This window comes from Silene latifolia, unplaced genomic scaffold (genome assembly GCF_048544455.1).
Source record: "Silene latifolia isolate original U9 population unplaced genomic scaffold, ASM4854445v1 scaffold_288, whole genome shotgun sequence".
NCBI classification, from domain to species: Eukaryota; Viridiplantae; Streptophyta; class Magnoliopsida; order Caryophyllales; family Caryophyllaceae; genus Silene; species Silene latifolia.
This window is the reverse complement of record NW_027413228.1, coordinates 8106-21309: the sequence shown is the minus strand read 5'-3', so window position 1 is coordinate 21309 and position 13204 is coordinate 8106. Positions and strand designations below refer to the sequence as shown.

The following is a 13204-nucleotide window of genomic DNA, read 5'->3' as shown; positions in this document are numbered from 1 at the left end:
GTGAGCCTCTGGCTTATTCACCTTTTGCGTAAGAACACATTGGATTAAACTTGTTCGATTTGCTGAGAATTTCTTTTGAAAACGCAGGTCGCGCCATCTCGGTTCGTGGCACTATGGAGGGTGGCCAACCGGTTGCGAGCTACCGCCATCGAGGCACTCGTCGGTGGTCGAGGTCGTCAGGTATGAACCTTATTTGATCTCTTTTGATTGATTTTTTTATTTTATTTTGTTTGAATCGATTGACATGAGCCAATTTGCTTTCTTCATTCTCGGCCGATCGTGAGCTGGAGCGAGAGTTAGCCCAGTCCCGGGAGGAGACGGCTCGTTTGTCGAGGGAGCTCGAGTTTCGGGATGCCGAGATCGCTGCTCTTATGGCGAGGGTTGCCGAGTTGGAGGGTGCTCAGCAGTAGTCTGCGCTGTTTTTGTAGTCTTGATTTTGAACATTTTTTGGATTTTGTTTGGGGCGAAGCCCCCAGCTGCACATCTGGACTTGTTTGGGGCGAAGCCCCCAGTTTTGCTTGTACATTTGCTTTTTGTTGTATATACGACGGCCTGAGTGCCTTTTGCTGCTGGGTTGTGTTGTTTGTACCTGCAGGTTAGCTTTTGGGCAAGTTTGGTAGACAACGGTTTGCACCGTCATGCTGCCGAAATTTACATAGAAAAAACACATTCATTTACATTTTTATATACACATAAGGCCTTTAATTAGTGCAAAAAAAAAAAGACTTGAAAAGAACGCGAAAATGCAAAAATTTTGTCGGAAATGACCGGACGAAAATGACCGGACGATAGGGAGGGTTACCCCCGCAAAAAAAAGAAAAATAGAAATATATAAGTTAGAAAATGAAGAAAATAGAAATGAAATGACTAAATAAAAGTAAAAATGAAAAAGAAAGAATTAAAAAAGGAATTAAAATGAGAACTAAATATAAAAATGGCCGAAAATGTTGACGTCGCCTCGAAATGCGCGTTCCTGGATCAAGGAAACCTGAAGCATGGTAAATTTCGCGGATTTACCAAAATAAAATCCCGTAGGAATAGGAAATTATTCGTTTATAGAATTAGGAAAGATCCAAACACGGAAATCACGTGTGATGCTAGGGAAGAGGCGCGACAAGAAGAGTCGTCCCTTTGAAGAGGCGCAAAGAGTGCCGCGCTGTTCCCAAACGGTCGGTTCGGCAGATTTTTGGAAACAGCAATTAGTATAAATAGAAGCGTCGATGAAGCTTTAAATCATACAATTCTTCCGTCTCTTCTTCGTCGATTCACATATAAAACTCCCCATAAATTTTCAAGAGAAAATTATCATCATGAATACCCTAGAAATTCGCTTGAAGGAATGGACTAACGAGTTTTCGAATATTGAGAAACATGACATGGGTGCTTACAACCTTGGGTCTCTGTTGAGTTTGAAGCTCATTAAGGTAGTAAAGCCGTTCTTGGATGCTTGTCTTGATTATTGGGATCCAAATTATCATGTTTTCGCGTTCCCGGAGGTGATATTTGTCCTTTTCCTAGGAAATTGTTTGCTATTGGCGGGTGGGACCCTGAACATTTACCTGCCATCCCCTCCACTTCACAAGGGTATAAGAGCAAGTTTAGAGACTTGCTTGGACTTACTAGGCTTGAGGTAGATCGTCTTGTTACTTCGAAAGGCGTGCGGATCTTTGGACTTTGTGGATCGATTCATCAACAGGGCCGACCCTACCGTCTCTTATGTTGCTAGGAGGAGAGCATTCGGTTTCGTTTGCTTCACGTTTACGTCCTTCGGGGACATGTTGATGAAGATTTGAGAGGTGATCCCGCCTATTGGGTCTCGTTGAGCAAATGGAGCCGCGCAGAGCCCCCGCTTGCTTGTGTTTAGGGGAGATTATCTTGGGCTTGGATAATAGGAAATCCAATCGCGATCTTCCATTCTTGGGGAGTCCCGTCATCTTACAGGTAAAAGACACCTTTTTTTTTTTTTTTTTTTTTTTTTTTTTTTTTTTTTTTTTTTTTTTTTTTTTTTTTTTTTGTTTTTTTTTTTTTTTTTTTGGTTTTTTTTTTTTTTTTTTTTTTTTTTTTTTTTTTTTGGGTGTCTAATACCTGTTTTGGTAGGTTTGGCTTATGGAACAGCTCCGTTGCTCGAGCCCCCGGTTAAGCACTTTCCTATCATGCCCGTATGATTTCGATGAGGATGAGGTTGTACATGGTGGACTTCACTGGTCCGTGACTATTGGAAGAACAAGTCGAAGAATGACGATGGCCCTTTGATCGGGTGGATTGTACCGTGGTGGCATCTCAAGTCTCACTTGGAGTGTCTTCTTTGGATCCTACTAGGTCCGTGCGCATTCCTGGATTGGAGTTTATGGTATGCATCTTTCCCGAGAGGTTGATGAGGCAAGTCGGGTTGAAGCGGATGATTCCCGTGCTTGACACCGTTCCATGACCGCTATGGCATTGACTACCGAGAGCCGAAGAGAGTGGGCTATGAAGTGGGCCCAACGAAACATGTGGTTCCTGAGCTTCTCCTCCAATGCCTTGTGGGTGTCGGATTCTTATCTCGAGGTGGAGGAAGGCCGCAACTTCGGAAGAGCGCGAAGACCGAGGAAGCGTGAGCCCGTTGACTACAAGGTGCGCGAAGGAGAGAAAGAGAAGGAGAAGCATCCAAATATTAATACAAATCTCATTTCCTTAATTCTCTTTTGACCTTTATTTTGAAGGAGAAGAAGAAGCCGGCTTTCAAGTCGTTCATCCTTCGAAGAAATCGAAGACTACTCCCCCTATGACCCCATGACACCCTAGTGCTTTTAATCAATTGTTTACATCTCATTTTAATCATCTTGCTTGTTTACTTTTATTCTTATTTAGTTTTAGTGATCTTATCTCGACCCGAATCGTGACACCCTAGACACGCTGCTTGCAATCGAAAATCCCGTCAATACCGTCCATTGGGATCCGACCTTTACTTTACTCTTTACTAATAGTATAGTTGTTTGTGAAGTTATAAATATTGTTTTGGTCTAGGTGCTCCTAATGACAAGTAACTTGAAAATTAAGCTCCAGTGGTCAAAATAAAAATGGCGCCGTTGTCGGGGACGGTGTTAACTTGATTTATTTTTATTAGGTTGTTATTAATTGTGTCTTTCTTTACCTTGGGGAAGTAAAAATCCTCAAGGTTTGTTCTAATTGTTTCAAGTTGTTTGATATTTTGCATGCAGAAGATCACGAGGTAACTTATTTACCCGTTGATCTGAGATTAAAAGGACTTTGACCAATAATAGAGCTTGCTAGAAACACTTTGAGAGGTATTGGTGAGGTTGCAGATATTCAACCAAATACTATTGAGTTCATCAACCCTTTTGAAAGAGAAGGTGAGGAGAACCCGACACCAAATCAATCACAAAATCAACCCACGTGCCTAAATTTTCATCACGTCTTGTACCAACCATGTGACCATAATTAGAGCATATTTAGTCCCACAGAATCGGCCTTGTTCCCATGCTTTTTGGTGCATATTTGGGTCATTTATTGTCTTTAGTTCTTTGTTGCATATTCTTTGAGGTTTTGTGTCCTTGTGTAGGAAAGTGCAACCATTTTAAATGGCAAAATGAGACTAAATTGATTGAATTAACCACCAAGCATCAAGGAGAGACAAGATTAGAAGGCCTTTGTACATATTATAGTAGATGGGCAATGATAAGAAAAGATCCTTGCATCCCTAAGGAAATCCCCAAGGATTTTATGAAGAAAAGGAAGAAAAGAAGAAGAAACAAGGCGAAAGCACCAACAAGTGCGGATTGTCCCGAAGACGCCCTGTCTCACACCACAATCCGTGCGTCTTCTCCCCAAAGACCTTGGGCACGGGTACGAGAAGACGCCCGTCTTCTCCCAAGACGCCCGGGCGAGAGACTTCGAACCAACCATTCCAGAAACCCTAAGACGCACGGATTCGAGACAACAAGTAAATTGCTTTCTTTTCTTGAAGAAAGATGCTCATCCTTCTAAAAATACCGGCGTTTCCTTAAGTAGGGACTTAATCGTCATTTAAGCCCTTAGTTAACCTATTCCTCCACCTAATTTCCACTATAAATGCCCGTTGGTCTAATTAGAAGAGCATGTTCTTCTTATCAATTCTTAGTGTAGTTAATATCAATCAAATTTCTCTTTAGTTTTATAATCAACAATTAATCAAGTTTTAATACAAGTTTTATTTCTTTAATCTCTCTTTTGTTCATCCTTTATTTTGGGTAATTGAAGATTATTTGAGTTATTATTGGGAGATTGACAACCTCTCAATCAAGCATCAAGTACTTCTTTTATTCTTTGCTTATTATTGGAATCATTAGTAGGTATAATTCTCTTAATCCCTTTTTAATTATTGTTAGTTACTTTCATTTATTCATCATGTTTCACTTTGTTAGTATGATTGACAACCTTGCTAGCATGACCAACATGATAATGAGTAAGTAGTCACCTAGCTAGGGTTAATGGGTAATTAGAGGAAACCAACATGGGGAATGATTCATGCTTAAATTAATATGCTTTCATGGTTTATTTGCTTGCTTGTTTTGATCTCAACTCATGCACATGTTATGTTTGATGAAATGCGAGCCTATGAATCCTTGCATTTTTTACCCATCCCCTATCTTTTCAATGAGACTTGTAAGACATAAACCAACTCGAGTCTCATTAGACCATGCATGTTGTTGAGTAGGAAAGACTAAGTCGAACTTGTAGGTGTTGTACAATCTAACCGATTCGGTCCGACCCAAACTTTCCTAGATTATAAGATATAACCCAACTCGATCCATCACAACAATAATTGCTGTTTATAATTTTAGAACATGTTTGTATGATCAATTCCCATGATTCCCCTATGACCCCATGACACCCTAGTGCATTTTATCAATTGTTTACAACCCTTTTAATTCATCTTGCTTGTTTATTTTCATTGCTATTTAGTTTAGTGACTTTCTACATCAACCCAATTGCACACCCCTAAGACACCACAAGTTTAACAGAAATCTCATTTCAATTCATTCCCTCGATCCGAATTTACTTGCCTCTTTACTAATTGTAGAGTTGTTTGTGAAGTTATAAATTGTGTTTTGGTCTAGGTGATCCTTAACGAAAATTCACAAGAAAAGATTGTCTCCGACCAAAAATGGCGTGCTGCTTCTTGCAGTGACTCGTGTTAACTTGATTTAGATTTTCTTATATTGTTATTAGTTGTGTCTTTCTTTGCCTTGAGGAAGTAAACTCCTCAAGGTTTGTTCTAATTGTTTTCGAGTTGTTTGATATTTTGCATGTCTAGAAGGTCACAAGGTGATTTGTTACCTTTGATCGTGAAATGAAAGAACTTTGACAACCAATTGAAGACTTGCTAGAGAAATTTGAGAGGTATTAGTGAGGTTGTAGATATTCAACCAACTATTGAGTTCATCAACCCTTTTGCAAGAGAAGGTGAGAAGAACAACACAAAAATACAACCACAAAATCAACCCACAATGCCTAAGTTTTCATCACATTCCGTACCCAATGAGGAGAACCTGCGAATGGTACTCCCACACCACAACATCTAACCGGAAATTTTATTGCCAAATCCGCATTTATCCAATTAGTCGAAGAAGCCAATTTGGGGGGATGCCTAGTGAAGACCCTCAATCTCATATGGAAACCTTTTGTGACTATTGTGATGCGATTTCTCAAACCTGTAACTCAAGAGCAAAATTGGATGGGTCTTATTTCCTTTTTAACTAATTGGCACATGAAGAACAATGGTTAGAAAGGCCTTGATAAGGCTACTCTCGGAATTGATTCTTGGAAGAAGTTGGCTCTAGCTTTCTACAAAAATTCTACCCACCGGAAAAAGACTAACATGCTAAGAGCTCAAATTCACCGGGTTTTAAGCAAATGGATGAAGAATCTTTGTATAAAGCTTGGGAGCGGTTCAAAGGAATTTGTCGCTCATGTCCTCACCATGGACTAAGCGAGTGGTTCTTGGTACAACAATTTTGGAACGGTCTATATGAAGATTCAAGGAACATTCTCAACATGGATCAAATGGAATGTTCACCTAAGTTGATGACAACTCGAACTTGGAACAAGATTGAGAAATGGCGGTCCATAACTCACAATATAGTAGACCTCGCAAGGCTACTAGAGGAGGAAAGCATGAAGTAGACTCCGTTACTCAATTGGGTGTTCAACTTAGTGCTCACATTGATACCATCAATTTGAAGTTTGAAAAAGCTATGGCTAGACTTGAAGAAGCCTCAAAATCACCAAAGCAACATGTTAATGCCATGACGGCATCTTCATCAATCCCCAGTGGGATATGTGAGAATTGTGGAACTTTGGGACATGACCAAAGTGAATGTAGGGAACAAATGAACAAGTGAATGCTTTTCAAGCATACAAGAGTGGTATCCCTTATTCTAACTATTATAATGAAAACACCAAATTCCATCCAAATCTCTCATACAAAAGCCAAAATGTTCAAAACCCTCAAACAACATACACCCCACCTCCCATGAGAAATCAAAATCAAAGACCCTTTTACAACCACAACCAAGGTTACCAAAATCAATCTCCATACAATCAACAAAATGACCTAGGTTTTGATGTTCAAAAGCGTCCTTCAAATGCAAAAGAATCGGCAAGTTTTCACTCAAATGCAAAAAGATAGTCAAACAAAGGAAACCACCATCAACAACATCCTAGCTCACACCAAAATGTTGGAAACCCAATTGACTCAACTAGTATCTTTCAAGCTCACAAAGACAAAGGGGAATTACACCTCAAAGTAATCCCCCCGGACATGAAATCTTAGTGCCATTCACTGAGAAGTGGTACAAGGTATGCAAAAATCAAAGAAGTTGAGGATGAAGTTGTGGAAGCTAGTGATAGGAAAATCAGGCGAAAACTCCAAGGATTGAGAACCATCAAAAGAAGAAATTTCAAAGAAAAATGAAGACAAAGTCAAGGAGAAGGGATATGCAAGTACACGGATGGAACTGAATCCGGGTAAAGGGGCATAATCCGAGCCCGGTTCAAGAGAATCCGCCCGTCTTGTGCAACCCTAAGCGTGTTGTCAAAATGTCGCCCGATCCTTGGTGAATTTTTGAATTTTTGGGACTCATTAACAACCGAAGCGTCTGCCCCAAAGAGAAGACACCCGTCTCGAAAGACGCCCGTCCCGGAAGGAAAGACGCCCGTCTTTTCGGTGAGAAAACAAGAAACCATCGGAAAGGAATCAGCCGTTCTCGCAAAAGACGCCCGTCCCCGTTGACAAATCCGGCGTCTTTGGCCAAAGACGCCCGTCTCTAGCGAGATTTACGAAGCCCAACCAGACGAACGGCCGTCGAAGGAAAGACGCCCATTGTCGTCCCGTAATTCAAAATTTTCTGTCTTTTATAAACCCTCTCCCACATTCATTTCTTCATTTCTTCATTCAAAACACTACCCATAAACCCCAAAACTCAAAAACCCTCATCCTCTCCATCACCAAAACAAGATTTCCTCAATCTCATTCATCAAAATCAAATCCAAACATCCTTTTTACAACAATTAATCACTCTTCTTTCAACAAAAATCAAACCAAGCACCAAAATCTTCAACCGTTGAGCCGATTTTCAAAATTATAAAGGCAAAGCCTTTCATCTTTAAATCGATTTGGGTATACTTGAAAATTGAAGATTTTCACTCTTTTCTTGGTTTAATCATCAATGGCAAGGACAAAAGGAGCAACAAAGGCACCAAAGGCAAAGGCACTCTCAACAAGACAAAAGAGTCTTCAAGCAAAGAAAGCCTCATTGGCTATGGTGGTAGCTAGTTCAAACTTGGAAGTGCACAACAATAACCTCCTTGGAAGCAACAACATCAACTACTCCGAAATTGCTCAACTTTTAAACTATCCGAGGTAATTTACTTTCTAAAACCCATAGGGACACTTTTGCCAAGTATGCTAGAAAATCCTTTCTATCCACCAAGTTTATTTGTGAAGATGCCTTGAACAATTTAGGTGTCTTTGAGCAAACTAAAGCCTTCTTTGAAGCCATGGGTTGGAAAAATTGTTTGATACAAAGAATTGACATACCCCTCCCTTACCTTAGAATTCTTGAGTTCTTTGAAAGTTACAAAGGTAGAGACTATGGAAAACATCGAGTTAGCCTAGTTAATGTTAGTAGGCGCATCACCTTTGAGGAAATGGGTAAAGCATTGGGTCTTAGTGATTCACCTAGTTATTTCAAGAATGTTGGCAAGTATGACCATTTCTCTTTGAGAGGCGATTTCCTAAGGAAATTTGAGAACTATCATGCTAGTCACGCTCTATTAGTCCACCATCCTGACATTAGAGTGTGGCACAAGGTCATATGGAACACCATCATTGCAAGAAAAGACACCAACCACTTTACCAAGCTCGATTTTGTTCTTCTTGAGTCGGCCTTAAACATTGGAAGGGAATTCACCAAGCCTTTCAACTCTCTAAGGCTTTTGGTGGAAAAATGGCTAAATGTTGATTGTGGGAAGAGCATTTCACCGTTATTGTGAATGGAGGTCTAGTCACCCTTTTGGCTAAATACTTTGATCCGAACTTCAACAAGGATAGCAAGTATGTGGCGAAAAAGGGAGGTCATCTCGTTGATATGGATGCTATGATTAACAAATACAAGTGGGTCTCTCATAACCCTCTTGACACCAAGTATGGGTGGCTTCATAGTGAGGTTAGATCTTTTAATTTGCCTTCAAAGATATGTCGTTTGAGTGTCCATCGAACCAATTACCTCTTCCTCTCAAAGAAGCCGAATACATCATCCCGCAACAAAGTGGTGAAATTGAAATGCCCTCCTCTTCCATTGTCACACCACCCTATCCTTTCAAGTACCCAGAGTTCAAACCCGAAGGTGTTGAAGCAAGCATAGATTATATGACTCTACTTATGCAAGAGATGCACAAGCAAGCTTTCAAGGATCGGGAAGATGCTTACTTAGCCCAATATCCACCCCTCCTTTATTTAGCTAGGCAAGGACTACTTGATCCTTCATGTCATTTGCCTAGTTGGTGATAGGAAAGTCTTCTTTTCAGAGTGCATCTAGGAGGTGAGCTTCGGGTGACAATGAGGTTGTCGGTGATGAAGATGTTGATGATAACATTGATGAAGAGGCTAGTGAAGAAGGAGAAGAGGATGATGAGCAAGGTGAACAAGAAAGTGAAGAGGGAAGTGGTGATGAATTCACTTCTAGTGAGAAGATGATGATAGTGATGATATGATGGAAGATTAGCAAGCTTTGGAGGTTCTTTACCCTCGAGGTTTGTTCTACTTCTTTCTTTGTTTTAATTATTTATCTTGATCATTGTTGGAGTAGTCCTAGCACCATAGAGGACTAACACCTCGGCCCCATTGAGGTGTTCTCATTTTATTGTTCAGCTTTGAAAATCCAAAATGACAAATTTAGTTTCATGCATTGCATCGTGTGTGCATGAACTACACCCCGACCTTAGGACATTAGCAATAATGTCAAGCTCGGTTTGGGGAAATACGTACGTACACGGGAGGTAATCAAATTATCTCTCGTCATAAACAAAAAAAACCATGCATCATGTAGTGTAGATGATGTGACCATAGTCAAGCATATTTAGCCCTCGAATTAGCTTTGTTCCCATGCTTTTTAGTGCATATTTGGGTCATTTCTTATCTTTAGTTCTTTGTTTTGCATATTTTTGAGATTTTGATCCCTTGGTAGGAAAGGAGTAGGAATCTTGCATTTTCATGGCAAAGCGAGACTAAATTGATCGAATTCAATGACCAAGCATCAAGGAGACAAGATTAGAAGGCCTTTGTACATATTATAGTAGAAACGACAATCTTTGAAAGGATCCTTGAGTCCCGAGGAAATCACCAAAGAATTTATGAAGAAAAGGGAAGAAAAAGAAGATGTCTTGTTTGAGTGACAATCGTGCGGATTGTCACCAATCCCGCTTGTCCCAGCTGCACAATCCGTGCGGCTTTGCTCTAATCAGCTCAGTTCTACCTCACAATCGCCGGGATTACCACGAATCGCTCGGACACCATCACCAGAATCCGCCGAGTCCCGACCTTATATCTTCGGATTCGGCGCGTGATTTCCTCTTCTCCAAGCTACGAAGAAAGAAGCCCTTCCTTCGAAAAATACAGCTCCTCCTTGCTCAAATCTAAAAAGTGTAATTACTAGTTTAGCCCTTAGTTAACCCTAATGCATCCTCCTAATTTCCACTATAAATACCCCATTAGTCTAATTAGAGGGGCATGTTTTTCTTATCAATAATTAGAGTAGTTAATATCAATCAAATCTCTCTTTAGTATTGTAATCAACAATTAATCAAGTTTTAATACAAGTCTTATTTCCTTAATCTCTCTTTTGTTCATCCTTTATTTTGGGTAATTGAAGATTATTTGGGTTATTATTGGGAGATTGACAACCTCTCAATCAAGCATTCAAGTACTTCTTTATCTTTGCTTTATTATTGGAATCATTAGTAGTTATAATCTCTTAATCCCTTTTTAATTATTGTTAATTACTTTCATTTATTCATCATGTTTCATATTGTTGGTATGATTGACAACCTTGCTAGCATGATCAACGTGATAATGAGTGAGTAGTCTCTTAGCTAGGGTTAAATGGGTGATTAGGGGAAACCAACATGGGGAATGATTCATGCTTAAATTAATATGCTTTCATGTTTTATTTGCTTTCTTGTTTTGATCTCAACTCATGCACATGTTATATTTGATGAAATGCTAAGCCTATGAATCCTTGCATTTACTATCATCTTCTATCTTTTCAATGAGACTTGTAAGACATAACCCAACTCGAGTCTTATTAGACCATGCATGTTGTTGAGTAGGAAGATTAAGTCGACTTGTAGGTGTTGTACAATCTAATCGATTCGGCTCCGGGACCCAAACTTTCCTAGGATTGTAAGATATAACCCAACTCAATCCATCACAACAATAATTTCTTGCTTATAATTTGAGAACATGTTTGTATGATCATATCCCATGATTCCCCTATGATCCCATGACACCCTAGTGCTTTTAATCAATTGTTTACACCCCTTTAATTCATCTTGCTTGTTTATTTTCATTGCTATTTTAGTTTAGTGACCTTCTACATCAACCCATTTGTGACACCTTAGACACCACTAGTTGCAATAGAAATCTCATTTCAACTCCGTCCCTTGGGATCCGACCTTTACTTGCCTCTTTACTAATTGTAGAGTTGTTTGTGAAGTTATAAATTGTGTTTTGATTAGACCGTGACCATGACCACATCTTTAATTGTGAACACGAACGGACCGATCAAAAATGGCGCGTTCGGAGGTGGAGGTGTTTGTTTGATTTAGATTTCTTTCCATTGTTATTAGTTGTGTATTTCTTCGCCTTGGGGAAGTAAAACTCCTCAAGGTTTGTTCTAATTGTTTCGAGTTGTTTGATATTTTGCATGTCTAGAAGGTCACAAGGTGATTTGTTACCTTTTGACCGTGAAATCGAAAGAACTTTGACGAACAATAGGAGACTTGTTAGGAGGAATTTAAGAGTTATTAGTGAAGTTGTTCAACCCACTAGTGAGTTCGTCAATCCTTTCGCAATAGAAGGAGAGGAGAACCCATTACACAATACCCCACAAAATCCACCTACAATGCCTAAATTCTCGTCACACTCCGTACCACGGGGAGGAGAATCTGCCAAATGGTACTCTACACCCAACATCTAACAGGAAATTTTATTGCCAAGTCCGCCTTCATCCAATTAGTTGAGAGGAGCCAATTTGGGGGGATGCCCTAGTGAAGACCCTCATTCTCATATGGAAACCTTTTGCGACTATTGTGATGCAATCTCTCAAGGGCGTGACTCGAGACCAAATTAGATGGGTCTTATTTCCTTTTTCTTTTAATCGGCATCGAAAGCGATGGTTGAAGGGCCTTGATAAGGCCACCCTCGGAATAGATTCTTGGAAGAAGTTGGCTCTAGCTTTCTACAAAAAATTCTACCCAGGAAAAGACTAACATCTAAGGCTCAAATTACGGGTTTTAAGCAAAGGGATGAAGAATCTTTGTATGAAGCTTGGGAGCGGTTCAAGGAATTTGTGCTCATGTCCTCACCATGGACTTAGCGAATGGTTTTTAATTGTCAACAATTTTGGAATGGTTTATATGAAGATTCTAGGAACATTCTCAATATAGGATCAAATGGAATGTTCACCGAAGTTGATGACAATCAAACATGTAACAAGATTGAGGAAATGGCGGTCCATAACTCACAATATAGTAGACCTCGCAAGGCTACTATAGGAGGAAAGCATGAAGTGGACTCCGTTACTCAATTGGGTGCTCAACTTAGTGCTCACATTGACACAATCAACTTGAAGTTTGAACAAGCTATGGCTAGACTTGAAGAAAAACTCGAAATCATCAAAACATCATGTTAATGCCATGACATCTTCCTCATCCCAAGTGGGATATGTGAGAATTGTGGAACTTGGGACATGACCAAGGTGAATGTGGGGAACAAATGAACAAATGAATGCTTTCCACATCAAGAGTGGTACTTATTCGATTTTCAATGAAAACACCAAATTCCCGTCAAATCTCTCATAGAAAAGCCAAAATGTTCAAAACCCTCAAACAACATACACTCCACCACCCCATGAGAAACCAAAATCAAAGACCCTTTTCAATCAAAACCAAGGTTACCAAAATCAAAATCCATACAATCACCAAAATGACCAAGGTTTTGATGTCCAAAAGCGGTCCTCCAAATGCAAAAGAATCAACAAGAATTTTTCACTCAAATGCAAAAAGATAGCGAAGCAAAGGAAACCACCATCAACAACATTCTAGCTCACACCAAGATGTTGGAAACACAATTGACTCAACTAGCATCTTCAAGCTCACAAAGGCAAAAGGGGCAATTACCACCTCAAGTAATCCCCTAGACATTGAAACGGTTGGTGCCATTCACTTGAGAAGTGGAGCAAAGTGAAGCACCAAAGAAGCACGTTGAGGATGAAGTTGTGGAAGCTAGTGAAAAGGAAGAAATTGCGCAAAAGCTCCAAAATGGAGAATCATCAAAAGAAGAAAGTTCAAAGAAAAATAAAGACAGATCGGAGAAGGCCCATTGTGATTAGACTTCCTTTTCCAAAATCGTCAAGCCAAACCCAAATTTGATGATCAACTTGGA

At 39.8% G+C, this 13204-nt stretch overlaps 1 non-coding gene and 1 pseudogene across 1 annotated transcript; both read right to left on the bottom strand.

The window, feature by feature from the left end:
* Positions 1-5860: 5860 nt before the first annotated feature.
* On the bottom strand, positions 5861-5969 carry LOC141639162 (small nucleolar RNA R71). Its single transcript, XR_012542395.1, has one exon. It is a non-coding gene; the product is annotated as a small nucleolar RNA R71 (small nucleolar RNA).
* A 6067-nt stretch (positions 5970-12036) lies between these two features.
* Positions 12037-12134, bottom strand: LOC141639161 (small nucleolar RNA R71; annotated as a pseudogene).
* Between the last annotated feature and the right edge of the window lie 1070 nt (positions 12135-13204).